At 48.2% G+C, this 15,614-nt stretch overlaps 1 protein-coding gene across 8 annotated transcripts in view; it reads left to right on the top strand.

The window, feature by feature from the left end:
• LOC139279915 (thyroid hormone receptor-associated protein 3-like) overlaps nt 1-15,614 on the top strand; it is a 142,180-nt gene that overhangs the window by 84,384 nt on the left and 42,182 nt on the right. The gene's annotated exons all lie outside the window — the stretch shown is intronic.

The following is a 15,614-nucleotide window of genomic DNA, read 5'->3' as shown; positions in this document are numbered from 1 at the left end:
CGAAACATATAAGATAATGAGGGGGCTCGACAAGGTGGATGCAGAGGGGATATTTCTACTCATAGGGGAAACTAAAACTAGGAGCATAGTCTCAGAATGAGGGGCCGCCCATTTAAAACTGAGATGAGGAGAAATTTCTTCTCTCAGGGTTGTAAATCTATGGAATTCTCTGCCCCAGAGAGCTGTGGAGGCTGGGACATTGAATATATTTAAGGCGGCGATAGATTTTTGAGCGATAAGGGAATAAGGGGTTATGGGGAGCGGGCAGGGAAGTGGAACTGAGTCCATGATCAGATCAACCATGATCTAATTAAATGGCGGAGCAGGCCCGAGGGGCCGTATGGCCTACTCCTGTTCCTATTTCTTGTGTCAGACTTGAGCTTTTCCTTGTATCCTGTCTTGGAATGTGTTATGTAATGATGTGTGTATTGTCCCAGTACCTTAAATGTAATGTAAGTACTATGCCACACCACAGAGGGCGTTGCGGTGGGAAACCTTGGTAGTACCTGTAACAAGGGTGACCACCACACCTGGGAGGCACTCGAGCTGAACAATAAAGGACGAAGGTCACAGCAGTTAGACTTACACCAGACCGTGTGGAGTCAGTGATTTGTGTGCTACATACACCACATTGGCAACGAGGAAGCGGACGAACTCCACGCAACCATGGCTACTCTGGGCTCGCTAAAGGATTTTACCGTGGGCAATGATTGGGAGGCCTTTACGGAAAGACTCGAGTACTACTTTGCAGCAAATGACCTGACGGAGGACACATACGCAATGAGAGATAAGCGTATGGCGATATTGCTCTCCAGTTGTGGAGATGAGGTTTACTGTCTCGTCAGGAATTTGCTGGCACCCGGGAGCACCAGGGACAAGTCATACGAGGAGCTGACTGAACTCATTTGTGACCAGTTGAAACCGAAGGAGAGCATCCTCACGGCCAGATACAAATTTTACCATCACTGCAGATCTGAGGGCCAGGATGTCACCAAATATGCTGCGGACCTCAGGAGACTCGCGGCGCCGTGTGATTTTGGGGCACACCTTGACTAGGCTTTGCGGGACGTTTTCGTTATGGGGATTGGCCACGAGGGCCTCCTTCACAAGCTGCTGGCCACGGAACCCACAGTCACTCTGACAAAGGCCATTGCCATCAGCCGGGCATATATGATCTCGACTTGCAGCACCAAGCAAATGATCCACACAGTCTCGAACCCGGCAGGCACGGTCCACAGGATAGCGCCCACCACGGCCAAAACTGCAGAACGTGGCTCTGCCCGGGGCAGAGAGCAAGGACCTCGGGATCCTGGAGCTCAGAGTCCGCCGAGGGGGGCCAATCAAGCAGCACCATGCTGGCGCTGTGGAGGAAGCCATGGGGCTCACTTGTGCAGGTTTGCGGAGTACACGTGCAATACCTGCCACGTTAAAGGCCACCGTCAGCGTATGTGTAAAAGAAATCGGACTCACCGTGTGGCTGAGGAGATGGGGGATGATCCACTGTTCAGCGAGGAGCAGGTAGAAGATGAGGTGCTTGGACTGTATACGTGCACCGACGATTCGCCCCCAGTGATAAGTGAAGTAAAAATCAAAGGAGTCCCAGTGAGTATGGAAGTGGACACGGGCTCAGGTCCGTCGTTGATGAGTTGGAGAACTTTTGATAAACTGTGGATTAACCCAGCTGCACGACCCAAGCTGGTCCCGGTCACGGCAAAGCTGCGTACCTACACCAGTGAGCTAATACGTGTTCTCCGCAGAGCGATGGTGCAGGTATCCCACGGGGACGAGATGCACACTTTACCTTTGTGCATCGTTGCAAGCGATGGGCCGACACTCCTCGGCCGGAGGTGGATGGGGAAGGTCCGTGGGAGTTGGGAAGACGTCATTCCTCCACAGGCTGCTGCTCCCCAGGGTGCTGCCATGCCCCGGGTCCCCAGAGAGCAGCGCCGACCGAGCTGGAGCTGCAGCCTCAATCCACCCACAGGCAAGCCCCAGGCCCGGACCTCTCTCAGAGACCCTGCAGCCGCAGCCCCAGCCCCCACAGGCAAGCAGCCCTACACAGAGGGACCTAGTGGGGGGGGAGTGAGCGGGCGGGGTGCTGAGGGGTCCAGGGGCCGGCAGTTCGGAAGGGCCCCGCAGAGGAAGAGGCCCCGCCGAGGAGCTGGTAGCGTCGGGCGGCAGTAGCCGCAGGGGAGGCCGCGGGGGACGCGGCAAGTGCGGCCGCTGGAGAGGCCACGACAGCCGCAGGAGGCGCAGCAAGTCAGGTGGCAGAGGAGGGCATTCGGAGCGGCGGAGAAGAAGATGGCAGCGGCATCGTGTCGGAGCTGCAGAGCATCAAAGATGGCGGCGCCCAAGGAGAAGCCTCGTGGAATCCTCCTGCATCAAAGATGGCGCCTTAAAGAGGAAATGCACCCGGGAGTCTTAAAAGGGCCTTACAAAGAGGTGGTCCCCACAAAGGACTTCTGTTTGGCAGAGCGAGTCTAAAATGAGCTATGTTAATGTGAGATAGTGAATTTATAATAAGAATTACTTTTTTTATGCTGAGTGGCCACTGTATTTGTGTAAAATAATGGATGAAGTACAATTAATGATAACGGTTAACAAGGCAATCAAGGTTCCGCTACCAGTCAATAACCAGTTAATGTACCAGATAATATGTACCATACTAACGCACTGTCTATGCCCACCTGCCTTCCGTTGGACAAGTGTGATGTTATGTAATAATGTGTGTATCGTTGTCCTGCGTCCAAGTGGGAGGGCGGGGGGGAAGGTGATATGTAATGATGTGTGTATCGTCCCAGTACCTTAAATGTAATGTAAGTACTATGCCATACCATCAAGGCTGCTGCGGTGGGAAACCCTGGTAGTATCTAACAAGGACTATATAAGGGTGACCACCACACCTGGGAGGCACTCTGGAGCTGAACAATAAAGGACGAAGGTCACAGCAGTTAGACTTGCATCAGACCGTGTGGAGTCAGTGATTTGTGTGCTACATACACCACAGAATGTGAGGGAGGTGTTAGGAGAGCCTCGCCAGATAAGGGAGCAGAATTAAAGTCTTGTGCTTTGTTGGGAGTTAGTTGCTTTGGGGGAAATCCTGTGTTTGGAATGAAAGAGGAGACTGATGCTCAGATAAGAAATGCGATTCAGGAATTTGAGCTGTTGACAGAAAACTCAATTGAATAGATTTGGTTTTTCGTAAACTACTTCTCTATTCAAAATCTTTTTGGGAGGTGGTATCTGTGGTGGGGCAGTGTAGAGGGAGCTTTACTCTATCCAATCTACACTGTACCTACCCTAGCAGTTTTTGAAAGCACAGTGTAGAGGGACCTTTACTCTGTATCTAGCCCCTACTGTACTTGCCCTGGAAGTGTTTGATGGGAGTAGGCCATTTAACCACTCGAGCCTGTTCATCATTCAATTAGATAATGACTGATCTGCATCTTATCTTTGCTTCATATCTGTTAATAACCTTGCCGTTATCTGTTAATCTTTCTACCTCAGTTTTGAAGCTCTCCGATTTCCCTCGCTTTCCCGATTTCTCCCTCTTCCCTCTCCCTCTTCCCTCTCGCTCTCTCGCTCTCTCGCTCTCTCGCTCTCTCGCTCTCTCGCTCTCTCGCTCTCTCGCTCTCTCGCTCTCTCGCTCTCTCGCTCTCTCGCTCTCTCGCTCTCTCGCTCTCTCGCTCTCTCTCTCTCGCTCTCTCTCTCTCTCTTCCCCCCTCCCCCTCCCCCCTCCAATTCTCCCAACCGGCACGGATCCAGTGACTGGCCTTGTCCCACGGAGCTGAACACAGTGTGGCCTGTGCTGCACTGCAGCGCAGCTGTGGGTCTACTGCAGCCTCAGTGACGGTGCACATGCGTAGAAGGCGATCGGGTGCGCTTGTGCAAAAGGGGCGCAGAAGGGCACAAAAATGTTGGTGCAAATAACCACTTTGTATAAGCCTGTTCCTCTAGTTTTATACTATCGCTCAATTCTTCTGTTAACAATGTCTCTTTAATTACACATGTAGTGCTCTTGCCCTTTAGAGGTATGTAGGTTTTGTATTGAATTAAATGCTACTTTGAACACCTCCCGTTATTCATTTGTATTCTGTCCAGGTTACTATGGTCAATTTCTGCCTCATTCATTCAAAGTCAGCCTTACCTAAATTGAAAACCTTGGTTTGTGACTCACCCTTCTCCCTCTCAGAATTCAATATTTGTTTTATCATGTTATGGTCACTGTTAACTAGCTGTTCCCTTCCTGTTAGATTGCTGACCAATTCTGGTTTATTACTCATCACTAAATCTGTGGGCCTCATACTGTAGGGGCTGACTTGAGTTCTCATACAGTCCACTCCTCTAATCCTGCCCCACTCAACTGCTCTGGCACAGCAATCGAAGCTCAGCTCTTTTAAATATTCTCACGGCACTCACGTGGCTAAGCACATCTTGTGCTGGGGTCGCGAGCTCACCATTTTTTGAGGGGGTTAGGCTACAACTATCCCTTTGAAAGATTGGCATTTGGAGGAAAAGCAGATGGAGGTGCAGCGAGAAACGGTGGTTGATTACGGGAGGGACACACGGTGGTGAAGTAAAATTGTTACTTCACCTAAAGTGCAGGTTGTGAGTCATTGCTGAACATCTGGGGCACTATCCAGTATGGGGCAGGTCCCATATTTACTTGAAGTTGAGGCCTTAATGAGCCTTGGGCTTAGTTGACATGCAACGGCCAACTGGCTCTGTGCTTCACCACCACACTTGGGGAGTGTTCTACATATGGGGTGTTAAGTAGGCCTCAATGCTAGGTTTCACTGGCGCTTCGCATAACATTACCAACCCCACTGACTGGAGTGAGCTGCCAAACCCAAGCGTTTCCTCTTTAAGAGGCCAATTGGCTTTCTCTGTGTACCCATCAAATGATGGGATCCATTGTTTCTGTTGGGTGGGGGGGCTGATGGTATAATCTGGTGCGCTCGCTTGCGTTGCAGGGGGGGGGGGCTGCGATTTTGATGTTGGGAGCTTGACGAGCTCAAAATTTAACCTGGGACATTTAAAGCTATAAAAATTCAGGAGCGATTCTGCTGCCTTCTGTGTGCCATCTGGCTGGGGAACAGCTGCAGGCAGTTTGAATTCCCGGTCCTCCTGGGATGATCGACATCTCCGAGAGACTGGGCTTTCACACCTCATCCAAGAATAGAAGATTAATGTCTTTATAACCTGTTCTGAGATTGTTGTGTTAATATAGAGTTACTCATGGCCGGGAGAAAATAACTGGCATATTTCAATCCTGCCACAACTTGGGACACAGGACAGAACTCTCCTGCTCTTCGAAATAGTGCCATGATCTTTTATCTCCACCTGAGAAAACGTCTCATTTGAAAGATGGCACCTCCGACAGGGCAGCACTCCCTCAGTACTGCACTCGAATGTCAGCCTAGATTATGTGCTCAAGTCTCTGGAGTGGGATTTGAACCCACAGCCTTCTGACTCAGGCCAGAGTGTTGCCACTGAACCACAGCGAATCTACCTGAATTGAATTGATTATCTGACTTCAATTGCCTCCTGTACAGATGTCTGTGTCCCAGATAATACCACTCCTAATCCCCACCTACATGTCGCCTGTCTGAGCGCCACTGCCAAGCAATCCAGGACAACCATCATTCAAAGATGAGCCTGTAGTGCTGGAACTCAGCCCCGACTGCAGTAAACGTGACATACTGCACTCAGTCAATGCTGTGCTAGTATTCGCCACGGCAGTTTAGAGTTCGTTCCCTCTGACGTGAATCGATCAGTTCCAGCGATCCCATGCACACAAACTTTTGCTTTACCTGTGCAACGCAAGGCACTGGGAATCAGACCACAGTGCCATTTTGTGGCGGTGTCCGTTTGTGATGGTGTAAGATTCAGTTAATGTTATGTCAGGAGGAACAATATACAGTGTCCTGCTGATGGTCAGAAATAAGTTCACCTCCCATTGGAAAAACATTTAACAACTAGGCATTCATTATACACAAGGTTGACTCTGTCTGTGCTTGGATTTAGGACACAGTTTACTGTGTTCCCAGTAGTTGAGGTGGTCAGAACACTCACTGTCCCCAGTATGGGTTGCGGTGGTGGTCCGTTCACTCCAAACTGTTTTCCAGGCGCTTCTCATGAAAATCTTCAGTTCTTATTATTCTTAACTCCAGTTTCCTCCTCTCTCCTCTGAATGTGTCAATTCTGGGTATGTTTCTATGGGGCTAGCACCTCAACTAAGTGGGAGTTCTTCATATTTGAGACTAGACGCTGTGTTGCCATATATTTCCTCCTCATGGCTAAACTCAGTTCAGTCCTGAGCCAGCACCCCCTTCTGCCCTGCAAGGCTTGCTGGATTGTGCTCAGGAGCAGGAACCTTGCTTTTTATTCTCCTCCCCCTCCCAAATACTTGGGCCAACTGCAGTGTCCGGTTTCTGTCCTGCATGCTCATCGCAGGCCAGGGCTGGAACCCTGGTACCTTCTGGGCTGTCTGTTTTAATATCGGGCCAGAGGTTAGTTGCACTAACTGCAGAAACCATACAATTGTTGCTCGGCTTGGCAATGTGCCCAAGGGGCTCTGTCGTTCCCCATGTTGTGTTTTTGAATAGCGGATTCTCAGTGACTCCGGAAATACATGGCACTCGTTTTCGAATTGGGCAGCAGTTCTAAATACTGCTGATTTATTCTCCCTGTATCAGTATCTGGCACATTCGCCCCATCCACATATAATGTAGGAATCCTCACGCATGCAGGAACACAAGGCCAGGGGCAGCAGTCAGTGCCTAGAATGCCAAACAAATCACCCTACCATTTTAACTACTGCATTAATATTTCAGTACTGTCAAAGGAAGTGACATCTATAAAACAAGTTGTGGCTTCTGCCCCTCCTACCTCTTTGGGTGGGTGGGAATCTATATTGTGGTCCTCGTTTCCCAATGAGAAGTACACAGTGATGTCATTAAATCAACCGTCGTGCCTATTGCAAAATGGTTAATGTGAAGTGTGGAAAACATTTTGTAATCGTTTCCACCTCAGCAAGTAACACATTGGTTACAGCAAGAGTTTGCCCAGATATCAAAATGGGGTCTTCAATGCGCCTCCTGGAACGTTCTTGGCTCTGTCCAAAAATTCTCAACATGACAACATCAACCGTCACTGCTCATTTCTTGCAACTTCCTCACTTTGTTGAAATTGCGACTTGTTCCTGTTCCTGAAACTTATTTTTTTCAAAACTATGGAGCTTCCTCCCTCCCTTGCATGTCACTTCATCCTGCGGACTGAGCCTGCGGTCCCAGCCCCATTGGCAGATAAATCCTGAATCAGATCTCTTTATCAGCATTCATTTTACTGTGACCAATTTAGCAATGGGCTAAAAGAATTACAATTTTTAGTGAAATGTATGCAAGTAATATAAATTTTATATGTACCTCCTGTGCAACCCAAGAAGCTGCACCACTTGGGCACTCTTGATGGACAGGCTTCGTAAACTCGAGCTGTGAGTTACCTAATTTATATGGCTTGATTTATCTCTCGCTTCATTTCAATCTTGATGTCCTCCACTAGGGGCCTTGGTTTCTCAGTAAATTATCGTGTCAGTTATAAATACCGGCTCACGTCAAACGCAAGCAAATGTATTTTCAGTGAAGGTTGCGTCACATTCAGATGCCTGCAGTGAAAAAACCTGCTAAGATTCCACCGCGAGTTGCTGCAGAAAGTACCAAGGGGTCAGGAGTAAGACCAGCTGCAGTGTGTAGCTGTACCCCTATCTACTGTACAGAACCCCTCTGTGCAGCCTGCCATAGGCGCTGCTCACTGGCCTCCCTTGCATCTGAAGAAAGAGGTACATGCACACGCTAACGCTTTGAAGCTCAGCAGTCAGACAGTGGTTGTTTGATTGTTGGCTGTGGAGAGGGATTGTTATTGCATTACAGTCAAATCTGACATCTTGGGGTAAACATGGGCCAGCCTGCCAAAGGAGCGATTTTACTTGGGTCAGGAACTTGGAATACTGGGAATAATCATGGGAAGTGTGTGCTTTAGACTGATTAATCAATCCCAGACTCCTTGGCAGGAGCTGAAGGCTCGGGAGCGGGATAAGTTGTAATAAGGCAATTAAATTAATCAACTACACTGCTGTCTTGGCTGTGTTTGGGGAATGAGAGTTCATTATGGCAATTATGGTCTGCACCAGGATTCTATCCAGTGCTATGCTCTACCAGAATCCCAGGTTTTGATTTCTTGTAATTGGGGAGTTGATTGTGGCACGTTGGAATGTTCCCCCCAACCCCCCATGTTTAGAGATTTCTGAAATTCGAACTTGCCGACATTTAATCGCTTCCTGTTTTAGAAATTTGAAGAAAATCATTCACCCCATGAGCACTATTCAATTAGATCATGGCTGATCTGCACCTCAACTCCATTTACCTGCATAGCTTCATATATCCCTCGATACCCTTACCTATCAAAAAATCTGTCTCCGTCTTGAAAGCTCCAATCATCCCAGCCTTTTTAAGATGGGGGGAAATTAGCAGATTATTCGTTGTGTGTAAAAAGTTCCTTCTGATTTAATTACCTTAATATAGACTGGAGTGTTGTTAATGTTATACCATTGTTCAAGAAAGGGGAAAGGGATAAACCAGGAAACTATAGGCCCGTCAGCCTAACATCGGAGGCGGGGCGGGGTTATTGGAAACAATTATCAAGGACAAAATGAACCTTAATTTGAAAGAAAGACAGACTTGGATTTATATAGCGCCTTTCACAACAACCTGACGTCTCAAAGCGCTTTACAGCCAATGAAGTACTTTCGGAGTGTAGTCACTGCTGTAATGTAGGAAACGCAGCAGCCAATTTGTGTACAAGCAAGTCCCACAAACAGCAATGTGATAATGACCAGATAATCTGTTTTTGTTGTGTTGATTGAGAGATAAATATTGGCCAGAACACCGGATAACTCCCCTGCCCCCCCCCTTGAAAATAGTGCCATGAAATCTTTTACATCCATTTGAGAGAGCAGACGGGGCCTCAGTTTAACGTCTCATTCGAAAGACGGCACCTCCGACAGTGCAGTGCTCCCTCAGTACTGCACTGGAGTGTCTGCCTCGATTTGTTTTTATATGCTCAAGTTCTGGAGTGGGACTTGAACCCACAATCTTCTGACTCAGGTGAGTGTGCTACCCACTGAGCCACAGCTGACACTTGGGGCCTGGGGGCAAAGTTGCTGGACCATCCTCTCGGGCAGGGGCTGGCCATACAATAAAAAATGAGGGTCATTTTGAAACCAAGACCCAAAAGAAAGTACCCAGCACATAATCTAAGGCAACATTTCAGTCCAGTACGGTGTTGTCACGTGCTAATATTAAACCGGAGCACCATCTACCTGCTCAGGTAGATGTGAAAGATCCCACGGCACTGTTCAACAAAGAGCACGTGAGTTCTCCTGGTGTCCTGGCCAGCATTCCTCTCCCAGCCAACACCATCAAAAACACATTATCTGGTCATTTGTCTCATTGCTGTTTGTTTGTGGGGCTTTGCTGTGCATAAATTGGCTGTTGTGTTTGCCAGCAAAACAGCAGAGACTGCACTTCAAAAGTAGTTCAACGGCTGTAAAAATCTGGGATGTCCTGAGGATACGAAGGGCGCTATATAAATGTAAGTTCCTTATTTTATTGAGACTCTCTCTCTCCCTCTTTCTCTCCCTCTCTCTCTCCCTCTCTCCCCCTCTCTCTCTCTCTCTCTCTCTCTCATGCTGCGTTTGGCAGTACAGTCTGTCTTTTATTAATGATCAACAAATGTGGAGATAATTCCATCATCTGCCTGACCTTTAGATCCTGTTGTGATGGATCACACACTGCTGGGGCATGTTGTCACTGGTAAATTCGCTCCTAGTCGATAAGCAGCTAGCACAGACAGAATTGTGCTCGCGTTCCTCCGCAGTCAGGATTCACTCGTGTTATCGCGGAGAACCGGCTGTGTTGCAGTGAAGTCTGATCCACAAACCAATCTCACTTACCAAACCAGTGTATTTGACTTCTACATAAAAAAAAATCTAAACTATTGAAAGCGTAGAGATGAACTTTTCACGTTTTGCCTTGTGAAATAATCTTTCCATTATACTTGCGCTGATAGTCGTGGAACAGGCTGGAAAAAGTGGCTGAGACGCCAGTTGGCTAGTGACAGCTGAAGCAACAGCAGAACTGATATTCATCAGCCTGATGGCGGGAACAGATTTATTGTCTAATTTTAACTACTTTTTTGACCGATGACTTCTCTCTGTCCTGCTCAGTATGCCCCCCCATTCCTGTTTGCCTGATTATCAATGCTCATCCCTGAAAAGTGTAAAGACAAATCAGAGGAGTGGGGCAAGGAGGTTGAAATCTGCTGCAAATGGAGGGTGTCTCACAGCTAAGAGATAAATATGTCTTTCACTGTGTGTTTACTGTCTTTGCCCTGGAGATATTTACCAGGTGTTAGCTGGAATTAATGCATTTTATTTATAACACACTGCTGTAGGGTTTCAACAAGCGAGCCTTGCCTCTGTGGTAGCACACTGGCATCTGAGTCAGCAGGTCATGGATTCAAGCCGCACTTTAGGACTTGAGCACATAACCCCGGCTGACACTCTACTGCAGTACTGAGGGAGTGTTGCATTGTCGGAGGTATGCCATCTTTCAGATGAGATTCAAAAATCTTCTATAGGCATATAAATAGGAAAGGGGTATTAAGACGGGTGGAACTAAAAAGACCGAGACATGGAGATAAAGGGCACGGCTGAGGTATTAAATGAGTACTTTGCATCTGTGGAAGAAGATGTTGCCAAAGTCATAATGAAAGAGAAGGTGGAGGTGATACTGGATGAGATAAAAATTGATAGAGGAGGTACTAGAAAGGCTGGCTGTACTTAAAGTTGATAAGTCATCAGGACCAGATATTTCCGAGGACGCTGAGGGAAGTTGAGGACGAAATCGCTTGGGTGCTGGCCATAATTTTCCAATACTCCTTCGATACTGGGACAGTGCCAAAGGATTGGAGAATTACAAATGCTACACCTTAGTCAAAAAAGGGTGCCAGGATAAACCTAGAGACTACAGGCCAGTCAGTTTAACCTCAGTAGTGCGGAAGCTTTTAGAAACGATAATCAGGGACAAAATGAACAGTCACTTGAACAAATGTGGATTAATTAAGGAAAGCCAACACAGATTTATTAAGGCAAATCGTGTTTAACTAACTTGATTTTTTGGATAATGGATCAGCGAGGGTAGATGAGGGAAATGAGGTTGACGTGGTGGACATGAACTTCCAAAACGCGTTTGATAAAGTGCCACATAATGGGCCCAAGTTTCCACATGATTTGCGCCTGATTTTTAGGAGCAACTGGTGGAGAACAGACTATCTTAGAAATCGCAATTCTCCACATTTTTCTTTCTGCAGTTTTAGTCAGTTAGAACAGTTTCACTTTGGAACAGAATTTTTTCTTCAAAAGGGGGCGTGTCCGGCCACTGACGCCTGATTTCAAAGTTTCCACAGTGAAAACGTACTCCAAACTAACTTAGAATGGAGCAAGTGAAGATTTTTGTAGAACTGAAAAAACCTTGTCTACACATTCAAAAATCAGGCGCAGGTGACAAATTAGGCATTCAGAACGAGGTGGGGGGGGGGAAGGCAAGTCATTAAATTCTATAATAAATCTTTCTTTATACTTATACAAATATTATACAAATAAATCCAACCTGAATAAAAATTTATAAGCAAAGAAAAGATAAATAAACCATTTTCCTACCTGTGTGAAAGTGCTTCAGCCAGGGAGAATGCTGCAGGAAGCCTCAAGTTGAGGCAGCCGTTCGTTCCTGACGGCAGGGGGGGGGGGGAGGAAGCCATTCCCGACGGCGGGGAGGGAGGGAGGGATTGCGGGACTGACCGACCGCAGCGGGGGGGGGAGGAAGCCGTTCCAGACGGCGGGCGGGGGGAGGGAGGGAGGGAGTGCGGGCCTGACGGACCGAACGCACGCAGCGGGGGAGGGGAGGAAGTCGTTCCAGACGGCGGGAGGGAGGGAGGGAGTGCGGGACCGACCCAACGCAGCGGGGGGGGGAGGAAGCCGTTCCAGACGGCGGGCGGGGGGAAGGAGACACTGAGAAGGCTGCAGGTAGCCTCAGGAGTTGAGCAGCCATTCCCGACGGCAGGGGGGGAGGCCGTCGGGAAACGGCTGCCTCAACTTCTGAGGCTTCCTGCAGCCTTCTCACTGCTGCAAGAAGCCTCAGTGCTGATCATGGAAGGGCAATGTGCTTTTATTAAAAAATTAAACAGCTACAAAGAACTACAAAAATGGCCGAGTGCCAATGTTTCCTTCACACTGCGCATGCGCGAACGCTCCAAAGCGCACGCGCAGGATTGCCAGCAGGAAAAAAACTAATTTAAATGGTACCCGCCCCCTCCCACTTACAAAATCGGCGCGAGTGGTAGGCTCCGCCCCCTGGACGCTGCGCCAAGCAGACATGGAGCTGCAGGGCGCTCCAGAATCGCACGTTTTTTTTTCGGTGCAAAAAACGGGCGCCCAGCTCGGAGGGGCGCCCGTTTTTTATCGTGTGGAAACTTGGGCCCAATATGTTTGCCAGAAAAGTTGAAGCCCATGGAATAAAAGGGACGGTGACAGCATGGATAGGAAATTGGCTCAGTGACAGGAAACAGTAGTGGTGAACGGTTGTTTTTCGGACTGGAGGAAGGTATACAGTGGTGTTCCCCAGAGGTCGGTACTAGGACCATTGCTTTCCTTGATATATATTAATGACACAGACTTGGGTGTACAGGGCACAATTTCAAAATTTGCAGATGAAACTTGGAAGTATAGTGAACAGTGAAGAGGTTATGATAGACTTCAAGAAGACATAGAAAGGCTGGTGGAATGGCCGGATATGTGGCAGATGAAATTTAACGCAGAAAAGTGCAAAGTCATGCATTTTGGTAGGGAGAACGAGGAGGGGCATCATAAACTAACGGGTACAATTCTAAAGGGGGTGTAGGAACAGAGACCTGGGGTATATGAATACAAATTGTTGAACGTGGCAGGGCAGGTTGAGAAAGTGGTTATAAAAGCATACGTGATACTGGGCTTCATAAATAGAGGCATAGAGTACAAAAGCAAGGAAGTTATGATGAACCTTTATAAAACACTGGTTCAGCCTCAACTCTGGGCACCGTACTTAGGAAGGATGTGAAGGCCTTGGAGAGGGTGCAAAAAAGGTTTTGAGATTCGTTCAGGGATGAGGCACTTCAGTTACATGTATAGACTGGAGAAGTTGGTGGTTTTCCCCTTGGAGCAGTTTGAGAGGAGATTTATTAGAGGTGTTCAAAATCATGGGTTTAGACAGAGTAGATAGAGAAACTGTTCCCATTGGCGGAAGGGACGAGAACCAGAGTGGACAGATTTAAGGTGATTGGCAGAAGAACCAAAGGCATTTTTACGCAGCGAGTGGTTAGGACTTAGAATTCACGGCCTGAAAGGGTGGCTGAGGCAGACTCAATCGTGGTTTTCAAAAGGGAATTGGATAAGTCCATCATCTCTGGAACCATTCTTGTAAATCTTCTCTGTACCCTCTCTAAGGCCTTCACATTCTCCCTAAAGTGCAGTGCCCAGCATTTGGACACACTACTCAAGTTGAAGTTGGACCAGTGTTTTATAAAGGTTCACTCACTAACGTCCTTACTTTTCTACACTCTGCCTATCTTTATGAAGGCTAGGGTCCCATATGCTTTTTTAACCGCTTTCTCAACCTGCCCCGCCACAATCAACTGGCCACAAGGCCTCTCTGTTCATGCACCTTCTTTAGGATTGTACGCTTTAGTTTATATCGCCGCCTCATTCTTCCTACCAAAATGTATCACTTCGCACTTTGCTGCGTTAAATTTCACCGACCGAATGTTTGCCCATTCCACCAGCCTGTCTGTCCTTCTGAAGTCTCTCCATATCCTCCTCACTGTTCACTATGCTTCCAAGTTTTGTGTCACCTGCATATTTTGAAATTGTGCCCTGAACAATTATCCCAAGCCATTTTTCTCTCTCTCACGCTCTCTCTCACGCTCTCTCTCTCGCGCTCTCTCTCTCGCGCTCTCTCTCTCGCGCTCTCTCTCTCGCGCTCTCTCTCTCGCGCTCTCTCTCTCGCGCTCTCTCTCTCGCGCTCTCTCTCTCGCGCTCTCTCTCTCGCGCTCTCTCTCTCGCGCTCTCTCTCTCGCGCTCTCTCTCTCGCGCTCTCTCTCTCGCGCTCTCTCTCTCACGCTCGCGCGTGCTCTGGCACACACTCTGTCCCTCTCTCTCCGGCCCCTCTTTTTTCCGGCACACCTGCCCTCTTCTCTCTCTCGCTGGCACTCTACACTCTCTCTCTCCTCCAGCCTCTCTCGCTCTCCTTTTTCCTCCAGCGTGTGCGCTCGCTCGCACTCGCTTTTTCTTCGGCCTCTCTTTGGTCCCCAGTTCCCCCTCCTTCCCGGTCTATTCGTTCTCTCGTACTCTCTCACCACTCTTTCTACCCGCCCAACTCTCCAAGTCCAAGCCATTTCTTTCTCTGCTCCCTCCCCACACCCTTTGCTCAGCCCTTTCACTCTCTTGTTTCTTCAGCTGCGCTTGATCTCTCGCACGTTCTCTCTTTTCTCCGGCGCGCCTCTTTCTCTGGCGTGCACTCTCACTTTCACTTTCTTTCTCTGGGCTCTCTGTCTCTTTCTCTTTCTTTGTTTCCTCCCTCCCTATAACTTTCTCTGGATTCTTCCTCTTTTTCTCCAGACCCCCCCCCCCCGCCCCCCCTCACACTTTCTTCAGCCTCTCTCACTCTCTGGCCCCTTCCTCCCTCTCTCCTTTCTTTGGCCAGTCTCACACACACACTTTCTCCAGCCCCTCTCTCTTTCCAACCCTTCTCTCTCTTTGTCTATTTTACCAGCATTTATTTTTAGCCTGATTATTAAATGGTAACCATTTCAGTAGCCCCAATATCTGTGCTTGTAGTTTAGATGATTGGTAGACAAGCAGTATTTTTTTGTAACGTCCCTTTGTTTGTTCAAGGAGCCCGCCACATTGTCCCATGCTGGCCGCTGCACTCAAGGACGCACAGAAAACTCTAAATGAAATGAGAATCCCCCACCCCCAGGGCCCTACAGGAAATGGCCCTGAATGTAATGGGGGATTTCCCAGCCCCTGTAGGATGCTTTATTGGCAGGACTCTGGTTAAGACAAGTGGCGGAAGGAGCATATGACAAACCAAGCACCCCACCCACCCGTCCCTCCAACCACCATCTGCCCCACCTGTGACAGAGACTGTAAATCCCGCATTGGTCTTAGCAGTCATTTTAGTGTGGAAGCAAGTCATCCTCAACACTGGGGGACTGCCTAAGAAGAAGGAAGAGGTTAGGCATGTGTCTTGGATGCTGTGTGCATTAAATAGCTCCAAAAAGTGAGTGTGCAGCACTGTCAGCACCCTGTCTCAAACCTATGACATTCATTATAAGGATTTAGCTCGCCTAAAACCTTAAAATAAGCCTGAGAACTTTAAAGCAAAGCAGGACAAAGGGACCGTCAATATAAATGGGTGAAAATAAATTGACAGCAGATCCCAGGCAGACGTTCTCCACAGACA

Source organism: Pristiophorus japonicus, chromosome 14, assembly GCF_044704955.1.
Source record: "Pristiophorus japonicus isolate sPriJap1 chromosome 14, sPriJap1.hap1, whole genome shotgun sequence".
Classification (NCBI taxonomy): Eukaryota; Metazoa; Chordata; class Chondrichthyes; family Pristiophoridae; genus Pristiophorus; species Pristiophorus japonicus.
Note: the sequence above shows the minus strand (reverse complement) of the source record. Positions and strands in the feature narration are given on the sequence as shown.